Below are 20,269 nucleotides of genomic sequence, written 5' to 3'. Positions count from 1 at the left end.
CCCAGGCCCAGAAATAAAAGACAAAGAGTAGATGACAAAGTAGAACATCGTAAAGAATTCAAAAACATTGGTGCAATACACATGCAGAACAGGTTAGAGATAATGGAAATATGAAAATTCGAAAGTCTCAAAAAAAAGAATAGTAAAGATCGCATTGGCACAAACAAACGGAAATTATTATTCGGTGAAATAACGGAACAGCGAAAAGAGATTGAATATATTGTTCGCATTTAAACTTTAAGTAGGAGACTTTAGATTATCTAATACATGTTGCCATCAGGGAAAAGTAGTGTTTCTTCCCAATAAAGTGGTGTATCCGCAAGAATTAAAAAATTTGTTGTTGGGTGAAAGTGAAATCCTACGAGAGAAAATTTAAAGACCCGCAAGACAAGACTTTATGCAAAGAGACACGGTTCAAACATTTCTCATTTGTGTGAATGCTATTGTCAGACACAGTTCATGTAGGGAGAAAGAAACGATATTTGCTCACGGCAGTTATATGTTGCATTGTCACAATGTAATTTCAAACACGGAATCAAAATTCAATGCGATATTGATGAAAAGATAAAAGCAAAAATAGATCAAATATATGGCCATAGGTGATATGACAGAAGTATGTAGATATTGTTTGGCTTTAAATTTTAAATTGGAGACTTGCAGATTGTATAATTCGTGTTGCCATCAGGGAAAAGTAGTGTTTCTTCCCAATGAAAAGACCTATCTTTGTTAATTAAAAGTTTTGTTGTTTGGTGAAAGTGAAATCCACATACACGAGCGATAGAGATGCAAAGTTGCTGGTGCATAGCGCAGACAGGGGGGTAGGGTGAACGAAGCTAGCAGGGGGCGATGCCCCCTAGTGTAAATAAAGCCAATCTGTAATATTAAACTAGCACTGTATGGATGAGTATAGCTGTGTGTTGAGAGTGTGCTCTGAAATAAATAGGCTCCCTCTCCAGGGTTATTCTTGTCTTGTGCCCAATGATCAAGTGACAGTGTGGACGAAGGTATTTCAGAAAATGTAAATATATATTTATGACTGACTGATGGCTTGGTTGGTTGATTACAGGATTCTAGCAATAGAAGTGCCTGTGTTAATTCAGGACAGTGGAGTATTGCGTCATCAGGACCCAGTGGAATTGGCTCCTGAAATTTATCCACATACAGTATACAGTACAGAACATTCAGAAAGTATTCTTTACTTCACTTTTTCACATTTTGTTACATAGCAGCCTTATACTAAAATCATTTAAATTATTTTTTCCTATATTATGCAACACTTAACACCCCAGAATGACAAAGAAAAAACAAGAGTTTAGAATTTTTTGCAAATTTATTAAAAATAAAAAAACTGAAATATCATATTGACACAAGTATTCAGACCCTTTGCTATAACAACCAAAATGTAGCTCAGGTACATCCCATTCTAATGCTCATTGTTGAAATGTTTCTACACTTTGTTTGGGGTCCTACTGTGGTCAATTTAATTGATTAGCACACACCTGTCCATAGAAGGTTCCACAATGTGTATCAGAAGAAAAAAACAATTAGAAGGAATTGCCAGCAGAGCTTAGAGACAGGATTGATCTGAGGGGGTTTACAAAAAAAAATCAACATTGAATGTTTCTAAGGCCACAGTGGCCTCCGTAATTTTTAAATGAAAGGATTTTGGAACAATTACAACTTTCTAGAGCTGGTTGCCCATCCAAACTAAGCTATCGCAAGAGAAAAGCCAAGGTAAGAGAGGCGACCGTAAACACAATGGTTAATCTGTCTGAGCTCCGCAGGACCTGTAAAAAGATAGGAGAAGCTTCTAGGAGGACAACCAGCACTACAACACTCCACCAATCTGGGCTTTATGAGAGAGTGGCAAGGCAGAGGCCTGTCCTTACTCAAAGACATATGAAAGCCCATTTGGAGTTTGCAAAAAGGCACTTACAAGACTCTCAAAATGTGAGGAACAAGATTTTATGGTCTGAAAAAGCCAAGATTGAACTATTTGGCCTCAAAAAAGTGCTATGTCATGTCTACACTCCACTCCACACCAACAGTGAAGCATGGTGGCGGCGGCAGCATCATTCTGTGTGGTCAAGGCCTGAAAGACTAGTCAGGGTTCAAAGAAAGCTTAAATGAACAGAGAGATCCTTAATGAAAACCTGCTGTGGACCTCAGATTGAGCCAATGGTTAGATAGATCCAGGGGAAATTTTGCTTTTTACAGAAACTCTTTACATAAATAGGTAGATTAGTAAATAAAAAAATAAATATATAAACACATACACTTTGGTCTGAACACAGAAAGAAAATGTCTGGCTTGGCAGTCATGGTCACAGTGAGGCATTATGTAGACATTTTGCTATTGGTATAAAGGAGCCCCAGTAGCATTTCTTGACACACTTCTGATGAATAATTTGTTGGCTGAAAGTCCTCAGTGTTAGTGTGTCAGAGAGAGGATGTGCAGGATTGTTCATAATGACACTCAGTTCTGCTCTAATTCTCTCCTTCTCTGCAACCTCCAAGGGGTCCAGAGTGAATCATATAACTGAGTTTAGCCTTTTAATTAGCTTGTTAATTTGGTGGGTGATGCTACCAGCCCAGCACACCATGGCGTAGAAAATCGCGGTGGCCATCACAGAGTTCTAGAAGATGTGAAGGATGCCATTTCCCACATCAAAGGAACAATTAAAGGATCCACAGAGGAAAATGAAAATCCCCAAATATACGTGGGGCGAAGACTACAGGCTGAAATGAGTGAAGGGTCTGAATACCTATGTCACTATCTATCTATGTGATATTTCAGTTTTTTTTATTTAAAAAAAATTGCAAAAGTTTCTAAAATCCTGTTTTTACTTTATTATCCTGGGGGTATTCAGCATTGCTTGATAAGTGATAAAATTAATTTAAAGAATTTAGCATAAGGCTGCAACATAACAAAATTTGCAAAAAATTCTGGAATCTGAATACCTTCTGAAGGCACTGTAAACATTACATCTACAGTAGTAGAGCATTTTTTCATTAGAGTATATTAGTTATGTTATAGAAAGAAAAACAATGCTTGTTTCATGGACATTTTCTGGGCTCACCCGGGTTAAAATTAGGTATTTTAGCAAAACAATTGTACAGCTGTGTGCCTTTTCTGATGCCAGTCTCCTGTTGTCTCTTTTTATGACATGTAAGAGAGATAGTTACCATATTCAAATCCCACAGCACAAGCACTATATAAATGTAAAGAATTATTATTATGGGGAGTATTAGGGCTGTTATTTATCATATAAAAAGTTACATGCCCATTTATTTTTCTCAGGCAACAAATTATGAGCTTCAACAAAACCATTAATCCTGTGTGAAGCTGGCCCAGTTAATGCCACCTCAAGATGGAAGCAAAAGGCATTATTAAATAGTGGTATAGTCTTAGTATAGACTTTAAAGACAGCATGGTAAATCATTGGAGCACTCCCAGGTAGGAATTAGGAGTTCCGCAAGTCACTCCTTGGGACTATGGGCCAGTTATGTAGTGTGTGTGTGGTTTCAGGTGGACTCACTGGTACATTTTTATGAACTGGCAGTACAGAAGTACATGGTGCCCCTAGAAGGCACTTTTCAGGATTGGTGCCAGAATTACTACATGTCTAATTCCAGAAGTATTCCTGCAGAATACCCAGAAGTACTCTTGGTTAAAGGCTTAAAAGACTCCTCTATCCAGAAGCAGAGCAAGAATCTGAAGATGGATGGAGTCTTGGATCAGAAAAGGATGAAGGAAGAAATGGAGGAAGGAAAGATAAAGTGGTATATGGGAGAGCCCTTGGTGTTAAGGTAACTGGGAGGTGGACAATGTAATGTATATGATGGGTAAGTGGATCACCTGCCATATAAGGGTTAGGAGTTATTATGGTATACATGCTCCATTGGCTGAAGAAATGTTTTTTTTTCCTGCTTGGTTTGTTTTCTGTTAAGCCTTCAGTAAATTTACCTACAAGTGAGTCAGTAAAACCCATTGTGTTGTCAGTACTGGCTTCCCAGGGTATATTTTCGGTTAGTGGTCCAAATGGTCAGAAGTTTACAGCTGATGTCAAGTTTAGCTTTCCACAATGATTGCCTTATTCTTAGCTGGGTTATGGAGGTCAGTACCAATTTCAGCAACAATGGACACAATCCTGGATAAGGTGCCATGCCATCTGTAGACACCCTCACTTACACATTCCAGTGCATTTAATCTACACCTAGGCAGACTCACCACAGACTCTATACCTTTGAATTGTATCTCTACAGTATGTATACAGAATGTAAGTATTAGTTGAAGTTAAATATGTTTTCATTATTGGCTCTATTTGTTAACATTTCATGTGAACTGTATCACTGTTTTATGTTTATACACTTGTTCGAAATATTTACCAACAATTGAGATTACTTATCACTATGTCCATATCAGTGTTGAAGTGGCACTTAGCTGCAATCTTGAATACACCTTTGAAATAAAAATGGATAAGTAGATTGTGGGTGCTGATTTTTGTAGTTTTGATGTAAAAAACTTTCTCAAGGCCAGATATGTACTTTGTTTTTTCATGCATTATGACATATCTAGGGGTATGCCTAATAACTACAATTAGTAATTAGTTTTATGGAGGAAGAAGAAAAGAAAGCAATTAGGAAATTGAATTTACTACAGTGAGTAAAGAAATGGGAGGTTTATTGTGTTTTGCTTATTGTCTTTTGTTAAGGCTACTTCATCAACTGCTCTGAACCTGACTAAGTTCTAAGAACTGAAAAGCCTAATGATGCGGAATAGACTTTCTTTTAATGTAACTTCACAAAGTAGAAATGAACCAGTAGAATTTCATTAGGTAGAGTTCTGTTTGTTTTCAGATAGACTGATGATGTGCTTTTGATGCCAACAATGTTGTGAAATCCCCTATATTGTCAAGTGTGTCAGAAATTTGGACTTCCCACGATGAAACAGGATACAGTCCATTGTCTATAGCATGCAGACTACAGCATAGGTGAGGTCACTAGTGAAAGGACTCTGGGAAACTTGACAAACATGAGGTTCAGAGGTCACTAGTAAAAGCCAGGTGCAGGTGTATGAAAGAGGGACTGAGGAGTTCACTTGTAATTTGGTCTTAATCAAACAACTGTTAATGGGAAATGGCATTTGAATTTATACATTGTAAAGCTTCAAAGCTACCAAGTCATGGGATGGATCAAGGAAACTTCATAGGCTTTGCACTGTTTTACTGAAAAATTTGAAATTAGAATCTGGTTATTAAGAAACACACATGAATGAAATAGATAATTTGTAATACACAGAGTATTATTTAAAAAATTAAGATTATTTGTGTTAATCAAATACCAAAATGTGAAGTTTAAAATAAGGAATTCAAATACAACAGAAGTTTAGGAGGACATTTCTTTTTAACTACTGTATATGCTGATATAGGAAAAGGCAAGGACACTATGGATACTTGTAGCACAACATTTTTTATAGCTAATCTATACAGCAGTGCAGCATTGTTAACCTAAAAATATGTAAAAATAACTAATTACTTGTGACGATGCAAATGGTTTAGTAACAAAATGGTTAATGCTTTGGTCTCACAGCTGCAAGGACAAGGGTTCACTTGTTAGCCTGGCCACAGTGTGTGTGGATTTGTGTGACATTCTCCCTTTGCTAGTGGGGTCTTTCTCCAGATGCTTCAGGTTGTTCTAACATTCCATAAGCCTCACATCTGTAGTAGTGTCACTTCCTGACGTGTGTCTGAAACTACAGGCTTATGTTCTGAATCACTGTGATAATAAATAGAATATAAATGGTTCAGGAAATATCCGATAATTGTAATAGATAATAACCCTAAACCTCTGGCTTGAAATGATAAAAACAAAACAAGGTTCTCTTTTTTAAATAATGTATTAAAGTAATAAAAAAAGAAGGAAAAACAGGCAAAGCAGGTATACAAGCAAAAAAAATTGCCTAATAGGCAATCCCAATAAAACAAGTTCAAATCCACAATCCAGTAAACAAAAAAAACAAGAAGAAATTCTCTGATAATGGTCAGAATAATCTAAAACAATACTCCCTTATAAACAGTCTTCACTCCACAAAACTTAATGAACCTCTGAGAGACCTACGCCTCAACCTGAAACATAAAGGCTAATGCAATCGATCAGCCGTGACAAAATGATGGCTCCACCTTTTAGGGTTCCACCCACATAAAACAAAAAGTAAGTACACAGTATATATACACACATACTGTAAATGCTATGTAATTAATAATCATAAAAATATTAAAAACATAAAAACACATGAAAAACAGTAATTAAAAATAAACAGAAATATTGAAAAAGAGAAAAACAAATGAAAGTCAGTGAATAAATACTGGCTGAAACATAATAGTGTTCATTGTAGTTTAGAAATAGTATACTTTATATAGGAAGAACTTCTGACAAAGGGTCAGACAGTCCATAGTAAAAGAGTGCAGGTACTAGACTGGCCTGCCTGCAGTCCAGACCTGTCTCCCATTGAAAATGTGTGGCGCATTATGAAGCGTAAAATACGACAACGGAGACCCCGGACTGTTGAGCAACTGAAGTTGTACATCAAGCAAGAATGGGAAAGAATTCCACCTACACAGCTTCAACAATTAGTGTCCTCAGTTCCCAAACGCTTATTGAGTGTTGTTAAAAGGAAAAGTGATATAACACAGTGGTAAACATGCCCCTGTCCCAGCTTTTTTGGAACGTGTTGCAGGCATCAAATTCAAAATGAGTGAAGATTTGCAAAACAACAATAAAGTTTATCAGTTTGAACATTCGATATCTTGTCTTTGTGGTGTATTCAATTGAATATAGGTTGAAAAGGATTTGCAAATCATTGTATTCTGTTTTTATTTACGTTTTACACAACGTTCCAACTTCATTGGAATTGGGGTTGTATTAGTTGCTAAGCAAAGATGTCTTTCAGAAGGTCAAAGCAAAAGAATCATAGACAAGTTTAATCAACTAGAAGGTTACAGATCATTCCAATTAAGTTCATGGAACTTGCTAAATCTTAATTGCCAAACAAAGCTTAAAATATTCTCCAGAAAATAATTAGCTGAAGAATAAAGTTTTTTGCACTGTCTTTGCTATATTTTGAAACAATGTTCAGACACTACTTTAACCACATGGCTATCTTATACATGTAACAGCTTGTCAGACTTGGCTTGATTTAGTCATTTTTAACAAAGTTAAACTAATTTCCATTACTTTTAAGCTGGAAAAATACATTATTTATTTTTTTGGTTCAACATCACATGGTTACCAAGGCACTAAATTGAACAGTATCTCTCATCAAATTTAGGTTTCACAAGTACAGGTGCTGGTCAAAAAATTAGAATATCATGACAAAGTTGATTTATTTCAGTAATTCCGTTCAAAAACTGAAACTTGTATGTTAGATTCATTCATTACACACTGATGTATTTCAAATGTTTATTTCTTTTAATGTTGATGATTATAACTGACAACTAATGAAAGTCCCAAATTTAGTATCTCGGAAAATTAGAATATTGTGAAAAGGATCAATATTGAAGACACCTGGTGCCACACTCTAATCAGCTAATTAACTCAAAACACCTGCTAAAGCCTTTAAATGGTCTCTCAGTCTAGTTCTGTAGGCTACACAATCATGGGGAAGACTGCTGACTTGACAGTTGTCCAAAAGACGACCATTGACACCTTGCACAAGGAGGGCAAGACACAAAATGTCATTGCTAAAGAGGCTGGCTGTTCACAGAGTTCTGTGTCCATGCACATTAATAGAGAGGCGAAGGGAAGGACAAGATGTGGTAGAAAAAAGTGTACTAGCAATAGGGATAACCGCACCCTGGAGAGGATTGTGAAACAAAACCCATTCAAAAATATGGGGGAGATTCACAAAGAGTGGACTGCAGCTGGAGTCAGTGCTTCAAGAACCACCACTAACAGACGTATGCAAGACATGGGTTTCAGCTGTCGCATTCCTTGTGTCAAGCCACTCTTGAACAAGAGACAGCGTCAGAAGCGTCTCGCCTTTGAACTGCTGCTGAGTGGTCCAAAGTTATGTTCTCTGATGAAAGTAAATTTTGCATTTCCTTTGGAAATCAAGGTCCCAGAGTCTGGAGGAAGAGAGGAGAGGCACAGAATCCACGTTGCGTGAGGTCCAGTGTAAAGTTTCCACAGTCAGTGATGGTTTGGGGTGCCATGTCATCTGCTGGTGTTGGTCCATTGTGTTTTCTGAGGTCCAAGGTCAACACAGCTGTCTACCAGGAAGTTTTAGAGCACTTCATGCTTCCTGCTGCTGGCGAACTTTATGGAGATGCAGATTTCATTTTCCAACAGGACCTGACACCTGCACACAGTGCCAAAGCTACCAGTACCTGGTTTAAGGACCATGATATCCTTGTTCTTGATTGGCCAGCAAACTCGCATGACCTTAACCCTATAGAAAATCTATGGGGTATTGTGAAGAGGAAGATGCAATAAGCCAGACCCAACAATTCAGAAGAGCTGAAGGCCACTATCAGAGCAACATGGTCTCTCATAACACCTGAGCAGTGCCACAGACTGATTGACTCCATGCCACGCCGCATTGCTGCAGTAATCCAAGCCAAAGGAGCCCCAACTAAATATTGAGTGCTGTACATGCTCATACTTTTCATGTTCATACCTTTCAGTTGGCCAACATTTCTAAAAATCCTTTTTTTGCATTGGTCTTAATTGATATTCTAATTTTCCGAGATACTGAATTTGGGACTTTCATTAGTTGTCAGTTATAATCATCAACATTAAAAGAAATAAACATTTGAAATACATCAGTCTGTGTGTAATGAATGAATCTAATATACAAGTTTCACTTTTTGAATGGAATTACTGAAATAAATCAACTTTGTCATGATATTCTAATTTTATGACCAGCACCTGTATTATGAGGTCATAATGCTTGGTCACTGATGGTATGCTCTGGCATGGATAATGAGCAAGTGCCTGAAGGCAAAATAGAAAATTATTATTCCAGTGGATGCAATTACTTTTAGGAAAAGATTAGAATCAAGATCAGGAGATGGACGAGTGGTCAAAATACCAAGTATTTTTAGAGTACAGATCGCCAAAAATAGAAACATAAAATCAGAGTTAGCCCAGCCATCTTTAATAACATTACAATGATAACAGCACAGACAATTGAATCCCAAGACAGCTATGGACAGTGTTATCATCAACAATGTAGCTGTAACCAAAACAAAATGTCAAGAAGATAGCACTCTGATGACGTCACTATAAGCAAAAACAATTTATCGTAAAAACTGTTGAATATAAACTGACGGATTTTATGTTTAGACTATATAATGCAATATTGTTTTCTATTTTTATGACTTGATGACAACTAAATGATTTTTAGTTATGTCCTTGTCACAGTTAGCTCAGCCTCCTCATGAAGTTCAAGTTGGAATCACAGAGAAAATCCAGTAGATAAGTTTAGGAACTCTTTATGCTCTTCTTTTTCTGAGCTGTCAACTGGAGGAACTTGGTCATATCCTGAATAGATAACCAATGACAGGCACCCACGAAATGCTTAGGAAGGTTAAGAACAGACACCAACTTAGTATGAGACATTGGAGTAACATGTCTGGAGTATTGTGTGCAATTCTGGTAACAAGACTATAAAAAAGACATACCAGCACACAAAGTTGTGCAGAGGAGAGCAACCAAGTCCATCTCAGGACTTAAGAACATGTTCTGTTGTGATAGGCTTAGAAAATAATACCTGTTTAGCCTTGACTGTTTGGTGACAAATCCAGGTCTTGAAGATTCTCAAAGGCATCAATAAACTAGATCTAGCCAAATGTTTTTCACTAAATGGTGAATCACGTACATGAGCATGCCAGTGGAAATTAAGGAGAAATGCTTTTAAGACTGAAACCATGAAGCACTTCTTTATATAAAGAGTTGTGGGAATCTGGAACAAACTACTGAGTCATGTAGTTGAAGCAGAAAACCTGACAACATTTAAGATTTAGTTGGATAAGATACTGGGAGAGCTTAGGTATTAACTAAATAAACAAGCATGATAGACTGACAGCATGATAGACTGAATGGTCTCCTCTCATTTGTCAGATTTCTTATATTCTTATAATGCAAACTCTAAACAAATAAAAGAAAAAATTACTTGTCATTCTACTATAGAGTAACATATTGGATTTGTTTGAGCATAAAAACACATGGCAACTGACTATTTATTTTTCTGTATTCTAATAAGATATATGAATTTAGTGCTGTATTTCCGCTTGCATACTGTATGTAATTGTTTACTTAAATCTGTGTTCAGTGCCGAAGTTCATAATTGCTGATTGCATGAAAGGTTTTCATTTCTTCCCAAAGACTATGCAGCTTTTATAACTTGATTAGATCACAAATGTTGAATTTAAGAGAGCTCATTTCACTCAATCTTTTTTTGGGGCTTAATTCTCAAAGCCATTAAATTCATCAGTCTGCCATTACACGCCCAAAGCTGCAATGAATCATTTACTTCAGGAAAATAGTGGAGCTGGAAATAATTTCATTTAAGAAGGAAGAGGGAAGCAGAGGAGTAATATAAAAGAAAACATCTAAGCATTGTTGTTTTTCATGACATGTTTAAATACTGTAGATGGGAAAAACAGAAAAAAATGACTTAAACTGTATTGTCTCTTCTCTGTTTGTCCAATTTTACCACTTGTCTCTGTGATGAATATAATATGACATTGCATTAACATGTACAGTATGTTAGCAAATTTATATAGTATATTTGACTATATTATTATGGTGGACTGTCTTTCCCATCTCTAACTCTTAGTCCAGTTTATTTTGTCTTACTTGTTCTCAGGGAAAGACAGTTCTGTACATTTTATTTAATTTCAGGAGAAACAGTACGCAGAGACTGTGCTATATACTACATACACTGTGCCAAAGGCTCTGCTTTTATGTAGGGCATTTGATTAGCAGCATGTGGCTCGACTTACCTTCTTAATTAGTATGAAAGCAGTAGAGGTGTAATTACTTTTCTACGTGTGGTTTCTGCATGTTAGCTTACATTCGTTAAATACAAAATGACATAGTAAAATTTGGTACATGCTGTTTGTAACTGGGGGATAGAATTATCTAATTTTATGACTTGATGACAATTAAAAGACTTTTAGTTACATCCTTGTCTCAGTTGGCTCAGCCTCCTGATTAAGTTCAGGTTGGAAGCACAGAGATAAATTTTAGTAACTCTTAATGCTCTCCTGTTTTTCAGTTGTCAACTGTAAACCGGAGGAACTCGGTCATACCCTGAGTAGAGAACCAATGATGGGCACCCACAAAATGCCTGGAAAGGTGAAGAACAGACACCACCAGGCTTCCTTCTTGTTATGTTACATAGAGATCCCAAATAAAAATAAAAACCCAGAAAAGGGTAAGTAGATTCACTTCCAGACAAAGAGAAAAGAGGAAATCCTCCCTGCACAGGGTATAACTTTGACTGTACATACGACAGAAACACTTGACTAAAGAGATCCTGGGAAAACTATTGATTAAAAACCTGATTTCTCTCTGAGGAGAGGACTGCTCAGAGGCTGAAAAGCTTGAAAGCTTAAAATGTTTTTTTTTAATAAACCATTTTAAACCATGGACTAGATGTACAGTAGATGGAACCCCAATACAGAAGACATATAACTGAAAGATGGTATAAAAAACTTAGTAACAAGAAACAGAACAATTAAAAAAAGAAAGTACAATAGTATGTTGCAAAGACAATCCACTTGAGAGTATTATAAGACAAGACATTATAAAGAATAAAACAGCAAATGATTACTGTGATCTGATCATCACTACAGTAGCTCCCTGTGGCACCTGTATGAGTTCAATTCCTTGATGCTTGCCTATGGAGTCAACGGGTCAGCATCTAAATATATGGAGACAATTGTGAGGTCCTATGCTCTTTCTTAACCACTCAGGTTTGCTGATGAACAGCATCTGATGATACCACCTCTGCATGGTATCAAATCTCAGTTCAGACCCATCATGTGTAGCTTTGTCCTAATGGAAAAGCTGTCCATATCAGTTTGAAATTTCTACTCTCTCAAAGTGTTTAAAAATTGTTTGAAGACTCTTGTTTGGTGAATTTCTGTCTAGTCAATAATGGCTTTAATAGGTTAACGATGTATGATTAGCTGCATTTTAATATGAGCTCTTCACTTGCGGTGATCAATTTTGTAACCTGTCCTGTAACACTTGTTCACAAACAGTCCCACAGACTGAAGTTTACTCGATTATGTTGACCTCTTTTGTGTGCAAAAATGAAATTCTCAAACCTGCTCAATTCACTTAAGGGCCATAGGAGCCAGAGCTTATCTTTGCATCACTGATGCAAGGTTGAAAACAATCCTGGACGGGGTGCCAGACTAATTGAGGGCCCACTCATTAACAAATCCACTTGGAACTAATTTAGAACTTTCAGTTAACCTAGCAGCCACTCTTTGGACATTTGGGTAGAAAATCAGAGTACCCAATGAAAGACCCTCATTGGCTCAGGAAGAAGACTCTGTGAATCTTTTGAGATTGCGAAAACATCCAGAGAAAGTAATTTGGTATTGGATTTAAACCAAAGACATCAGACATGTGAGGCAGCAGAGGTAACCACTTCAGTACTGTGACAGCTTTTGCGTTATATCATTCTTGGTGTAATTCATTCATTGTCCAATTTTAATTTTGTAGGGAGGAAAAACCTATGCTGACATAATCCGGCTCAAGGCGGAAACAAAATTTGGATGGTTTGCCAGATATATTAGTGTTGATAGACCTTTTATTTCAAAGATGTCATATGCTGAGTAGTCTTTGTTGGTGGACTCGAGTATGGCTGTCAAGTCCAATCCCTCAGGCGCACACTCAAGGACAGTGGGGGCATTGGAAAGATACTGTAATGGATGCGGGTGCTTAGGCCTTTCAGCATTCTCAGCCGCTGATGATTCATTCCCTCTGGCTATTTTCAAAGGAAATACAGGCTCTCCATAATAGCTCACCACGTTACCCTGTTCTCTGTGCATAGCTCAAGCACTTTTTCAGAGAGTCTCCAATATTTCAAGCTGTCTTTGATACAGTCCTTGTACCATTTCTTTGGATGTTCTGTCTTACTGTCGCTCTGTGCAAGAACTCCATAGAGGATTTGACATGGCATACAGGATCTCTTCATGTGAGTCACATATCCAGTCCAGTGAATTTGGGCTTTCAGAATCATGGTCTCAACATTCGTAAGGCCAGTCTTATCCAATACTTCCTATGTGGGCTCCCTATCCAGCTTATCCAAGATTGGATGACACACTAGTATACTCACAGAAATTCTATGACGTAAAAGTGAGTTTGAGTGTGTGCATACGTGTCACTTCTGGTGGGCTGCAGAAAACCATCCCCATCACTCAAGAATAAGCTGACCAAATTTACATAGTTCCAAAATGGGATACAACTCACCAATCCAAGTGTAGTAGATGTAGATTAAATTTTTTTTGTAATTTTTGTTTTTATATTTTAAAATAAAGAGTGTGTAAGGGGGTATTAGCATTTATTAAATGATTAGGCTTATTAAATTTTGTTCAATTATGGGATGCAATAAATAAAATATAATGCAATGCATTAAACAGGACATCTGGTCACCCTACCCAAGAATCATGGAATGACTTTCTTCTTCTTTTAACTGCCCTTAGGAAGTTCACATTGTGCGTTTATTTAAGTCATTAGTGAAAATGGGTTTCTGGTAGGGGAAAAGGGACTTAGAAAGAAGTTGCTGTACAGTGAGATTAGTGATGAGAGAAGTGGGCAAGTTTCAACTCAGGTACAGTTTTGCGAAACTGTCACTAAAATTTGTTTTTTAATTGCGAACACAACAGAATTTCTGGGAAGTGTTTTTTAAAGGTTTTTTTTGAGTGTACTCTTATGGTGATTTTTCCTACTAGAAATCTTTATTTAAATACTAAATGCAAAGTTAATACATAGGAACACTTTTAGACAAGAACTAAAACTAAACACCTTTCTTGTGTGAATGGCATGAATTAAGGTGGATAATTTATTTCATGATTTTTTTTTGAGGGGCAAAACCAAGTGTTTTGCTGCAAAATACAGTTCTTGCAAACTCTTTAAAAGTAAGAGCAGTGGAATGTGAGGGCAAAGCAGGTTTCCTGTGCCCATATAAAGATATTAAGCTCAGCTTCTAACTTTATTAGTGCTTTGCTTTGCATTTTAGATTTGTTGCATCAGCACACCAACTGGGCACACTAGTAGTGCTGATTGGCCTAGGGTTTATTAAAACAGAGGATTAAATACACTTGAAAGGCAGCAGAGTATGACTACCTATTCTTTCTTTCCATTAGAGGGCAGCAGTGGGTTCTTCTGCATTGTCGATGGTCCTCCTATGACTTTTGAAAAGGACAGAATGCATGGGGGATGCCTGTGTCTTTAAGTAACAGATTGAGTTAGGGGATGCAGGAACACCTAAAGATAACACATGGAGCTCTAGGCATACAGTCCCAGGGCTTTTTATACAGCACATGTGACCCTATAAACTTGAAGGAAGGAGTGAAGTGAGAGGCTGTTGCTGAACAAAAGGGAAGAAGAAAGCACATTGTGGAAGAGAGTCTAATATTGAATTAAGTATGAAGGAGGCACGGTATTGTAAGAGGGACAAAAATGGGTCAGCCACTCAATGTATTAGTTGGAACAACCATGTATAGAGAACATTCACACTATTTTTTTACCCTTTAGTGTTCTCCCATGGTTATTACTTTTACTTTTTAATGGAATGTATTTTTGCTCATACATTTGGGAAACTTAATCCATCTTTGTGATATGATATATATTTGTATCTCTATATCAGTTCCATGTTTGAATGGCAAAGAAAGGCCACACTTTTTTTGTACCATACTTTTCTAAAAGTCTACATATTTTATTAAAATAATGTTTTATAAAAAAATGTATACACTAGTCCTGCGGTGGGTTGGCACCCTGCCCGGGATTGGTTCCCTGCCTTGTGCCCTGTGTTGGCTGGGATTGGCTCCAGCAGACCCCCGTGACCCTGTGTTCGGATTCAGCGGGTTGGAAAATGGATGGATGGATGGATGGATGGATGTATACACTAAAATACTGCCTGGTAGCAATAAATGAATATCTGACGTCCTAAATAACAAAACCCACTGAACATTCTGCTTTGTGTAAAATCTCTCTAAATGGTTGTTACAATTGCTCCAAAATTTTGCTTGCAAACTTTATTTTTATTCCATCCAAAATAAAATATTCCCACAACCAACCTATATAGCATTCCTCACGAGACCAATAAGATTAAAGTACCTGGAAAAGAAGGTCTCACATTTCACACCAGCTCAGCAGCTGTGCTCCCAGTTAGGTGTGTGGCCATATCATGAAGGGTTGTATTACTGCTTAAATTAATTTGCATGCTGGTGCTTTACCTTAATACATTGTTCTTGCTGTTGATTTGATCTGTGTTTTATGTTTTAAAGAGAGGGTTTAATGACTGATAGTAGTACAGATATAGTGACTTCACTGAGTACATTATGCTATTGCATTAATTTAAGTAATAAACTTAATGGTCTTTGAAGAAAGACAGAAAGAAAGAAAGAAAGAAAGAAAGAAAGAAAGAAAGAAAGAAAGAAAGAAAGAAAGAAAGAAAGAAAGAAAGAAACGTTGAGCTTATTTGTATACTCCACTCATTTCATTGAACCCCTGGGTGGTAGCATTTCAGCTTGATTTCTAGCCTAGTGGCCCAGGCTTTTGGTCATAAACCAACAGGCTGAGAATTGCAACAACGTTTTATAAAGTAATTAATAGTAAAGTTAAATGTTATCATTTTGTTCTGTTTTGTCCTGTAACTCCACATGAAAAATTTGGCTTGGGACATTTTTCAAAACTTTATTTTATGTAGAGGATCCATATCAAGAAGGTGTTTAATGAGGAGGTTCAAATAAATGTATTCCCCTATGAACCTGTGTTAGGGTTCTACTGCCAAGTAACAAATCTAATTAACATACGATGTTTTGATTTTATTCTGCTACATTTCTATGGATATACTGTAGCTAAACAGTGGTAGCATAAACCAACAATAATGATTAAAGTATGATGTTTGTCTCTTGAGTCAGCAAAAGTCAAGACAAGCTAACATTTTGTCACACAAGAATTTCAGTTTGTTCACAACTTGCCATTGTATACTACATGAGCAATATGGAGTTTTGAACTGTGAGAAGTCTGAAATATAATAATGAATTACAAAATTGCACATATTATATTATATTATATTATATTATATTATATTATATTATATTATATTATATTATATTATAATTGGCACTATAGTGTAGTGGTCATGTCTCCAATGTGTTTGGCTCAAATACCATTCCTGATTGTCCTCTATGTAGGTGTGGCATGGTTTCATTTGGCTACTCCATTTTTCCTCCCACATCTTTAAAGACATGCATGTTGGATTAAATAATGGTTGTAAATTGCCCTGGTGTGGGTGTTTATATGAATGGTCCCTGCAATGCAGTGAACTGGTGCTCTGTCCAGGACTGGTTCCGGTCATGTTCCCAAGGCTTCTGGGAAAGACACCTGCTAACTTCTTTCCCTTGTTGGATTAAGTGGGTCTTATTCTATTATGTTATTAATTATTATAATTTATTAGATACACAGATAGATCATAACCAGTATATATTAACTTAGCTTATTGTATATGTTTTACATGTACAGTATCTATGGCAAAAATTACTGCCCTGGGACATTTAAGATTAGTCTTCATCCTAAATGTCCTCTGTTATCATGCAAAGTCTTTTTGCGTCATCAGAAAATAGAATGTCTTTTATTTTGGTAACAGAGTCTCAGACATAAAATTTCAACTAAAAAAAACACAAATCCAATGTTGTTTTAGCTATTCATGCTCATATACTGTACTTAAAATACTAAATGCTGTCACTTGCATGGTCACATTTACTAAACAGAATGGCCTGCCCATGTAAAAAAGTATAAGAAAGCTATCCAGGTAACACATAAGTAGAGAGTTAAACAGATTGCTGTGGTGTATCTTTTAGTTACTTATTAAAGTGATGCACTATACTGTAGTAAAGGCCTATCTCTAAAGTGTCTGGTGCTTTGTAAGTCTTATTGCAAGCAAACTATTTGTTAAAGTCTTGAGACATTGCAGTAAGTGACTATCAGATACTCCAAACTAAGCCTTATTCTAAATTGCTACTGAAGGCTCTTTATCTGGTCTTCTGTGTTTATTAGTCCAAACTAACCAATTAATATGATCATAACCTTACTTAGAACAGTATAATATTTATAGTATTTCCTTAAATATTAGTGGAATGATTTTTTTTACAACAAATTAGAATAAACCTAGTGATTGAAAAATCAGCTCCAGAATGTGATTGTTGTGAATGCAAGAATTAGAACTGGTGATGTCAGAAAAATAAACCAAGTGAAAGTACTTATACGGGATAAGCATGATATTTGTCAGGAAAAGGAAGATTGTCTAACCACAGAGAGACAAGAGAGAGAAATTGATTGTCAAATCCAAAAATAAAAACAAGAGAAGGTAGTCCAAGGAGCAAAGGAAAGGTCCCAGCACTAATTTCTTCTAGGAAGAGTCTTTTAGCTTCCTCTACACTAAAGACAAGCCAGAGAAATTTTACAAAGAGATCCAGTGATCAGATAGCTGAAGATGTATTCCTAAGCAATGTGTTTCATGATTTATTAAAACTAGCCATTGTGGGAACTTTTTTAAACAGATCAAGTTAAGACTCAAACATACTTAATAATTAAAAAACAATTTGAAAAGCACTCTTCCTTTGTGAAATTATTGAAAATAAGACACTGCAATCTCATCACACTACAATATGAAATGTTCTAGCCAGTCTTTTGTCCTTAGTTGTTATCTTTAAATTAGTGAAAGGCTACATTTGTGTTATTATTGTGTTGGTGACCAGGCATTGTGTTCCTTTGTGTTTTACTTTATTTAATACTTATCGGATTGACTTCAGCATGTTTAAAGATGGAAGAGCAGCACTTTGTTATTAAGTACAAATATTAGCCATTGTGTCCCTTAGAGTTCAGTATAAGCTGCCTTTAGGACATTTAGTGTTAAAGCAAATTATTTACTTGCACTCATACTGTATGCAGATAACATTCAGTTGTTTATATTAATCAAATCAAATGATGCTTTTTCCAGTTGTGGCTTTAATTAAATGCTTCAGTGAGTTAAAACATTGGATAAGTAATAACTACTTGCCTTTAAACACAGAAAAAATAAATTATATTATTTACATTTACATTTATTTGCTTAGCAGAGGCTTTTATCCAAAGCAGCTTACAAAGGAGGTCAACATAATCGGGTAACATCCATCTAGGGACTGTTTTGAACAAGTGTAGCATGATAGGTTACAAAAGTGATCACTAAAAGTTAAGAGATATACAGCTAACATAACAAAAAAAGATCAAATAATGATATGACAGATACCCACAGAGCAAAACACATTCATTAACATTTTGAGAGATATTTACAGAATAGTAAGGTTTTCAGTCGCATGTTAAACACTTTTATTATTATTACTGTTGTATTATTTTATGATAATTCTGCACATAGTAACAAAATGCAGTCAACTTTTATCTCAGAAGGCCCAAACATTAGTATTTCTGATCAATACAAAGCCTTTTTATCTTTGATACTTTTTACCCTTTAAATTACCTTTTAAATTTTGGAAATGAAAGTATTACAGTGCCATGCTGATGCTTACCAGTGCAGACTGCCAGTGGATTCTCACTCTTTACATCAGTCTTTTAGGTAGCCCACGGCCCTTAGAAGGACAGCTTGCTTTTACCACACTAGTTAGAATTGTTATGTGACTCTGGGAGGTGTTCTGTTTTTATAGGCTCCCTTGCAGCTAGCTCTGAAGCTGCTTATTTGAATGATGGAATGCAAGCTCATATTGTAGGTGTCTCACTCCCAGGCTGATCAAACATGTCAGTGCCATTACAGTGTTTTGCTCCTTTTTTGCAGAAAAGCTCATTCATTCCTTTGTTTAAGGACTGCTGACCACAATACGTTATTCACAGGCTGTTAAAATCAATTTATTTCTAAACTACAGTTAATTAAAAATGTTGCAGAGTGGTGGCTCTGAGGCTAGGGATTTGCACTGGCAATCGGAAAGTTGCCGATTCGAATCTTGTAAATGCCAAAAGTGACTCTACTTCGTTGGGACCTTGAACAAGGTCCTTAACCTGTAATTGCTCTGTCCTGAGTATGATGTTAATCTGCATCCAGCCCTGCATGTAGGCCCTCCAACCTGCAGGGAAAAACCTGGGGGTTGGTGGCAGAATTGGCACTCCAGCCATCATAAAAAACCTCACATTGTTCCACTGCCTGTGAACTAGTGTAGTACTGAGGTGTCACACATTGCATGGCTACACTCGGGTCCTAATCTGTGATTATGAGTTGATTTGTCATGTAGTGGGTGCGGCAATGCGCTGTACCCTGGTGCGTGCGTGCTCCTAACCTCTCTCTTCACTCTCTACTGTAGCCTTCTGGTACGTTTAGGGCTGATTTTAAAATACTTCTTCCAACATGGCTTTTAACCTATTTACGTGTTAATGTATAAATTCCATAGCATATATATCATTCATAAGAGACAAACCTTCTTAAAATTCTAAGAATGCATAAACCTACGTATGTAGAAGGTTGTGCCTTTTAGCTATATTCAAACTTTGGGATAATTATTCTGCTAGAATAAGTGATGCCCCATCAGTGTCAGCATTTAAGGCTGAAGACTAATTGCTTTATTCTGTGTTACCCTAACCCTACTGATTAGACTGTCCATGTTATTACAATAACTTCTGTTAAGCATTTTTGTTACATAAAGAGTAGGAATCATTACCAGCTGTTACTGATCCTGCTCCATTCTGTTTTTCTTCTCTGTATCGTGCTGTGATAGTTGGTGCCACCGATTATCTGACCAACCTATTACTCGTGGCCAAGCAATGACATCTTGAAATGATTAAGAAGAACAGATCTTAATGGTTATTGGAACAGCACTTGACCATCATAAGAGTACACCACAGTTATGGACTTCAGCATGCGGTGGCTAGTTAACCTAGTCTGACGTTGCCAATTCTAAATCATCGTAGACCCCCACTTTGTTTGTTTTCTCCTCGCAAGATGCTATTTAGAGTTTTTGCTCTTCTTTCTTGCTGCTAAC

At 36.6% G+C, this 20,269-nt stretch overlaps 1 protein-coding gene across 4 annotated transcripts in view; it reads right to left on the bottom strand.

Moving 5' to 3' along the window:
- Window positions 1–20,269, bottom strand: part of LOC114650156 (protocadherin-20) — a 50,081-nt gene that overhangs the window by 8,871 nt on the left and 20,941 nt on the right. The window lies entirely within an intron of this gene.

This window comes from Erpetoichthys calabaricus, chromosome 4 (genome assembly GCF_900747795.2).
Source record: "Erpetoichthys calabaricus chromosome 4, fErpCal1.3, whole genome shotgun sequence".
Classification (NCBI taxonomy): Eukaryota; Metazoa; Chordata; class Cladistia; order Polypteriformes; family Polypteridae; genus Erpetoichthys; species Erpetoichthys calabaricus.
The sequence above is the reverse complement of the archived record's forward strand: the minus strand, read 5'-3'. Positions and strand labels throughout refer to the sequence as shown.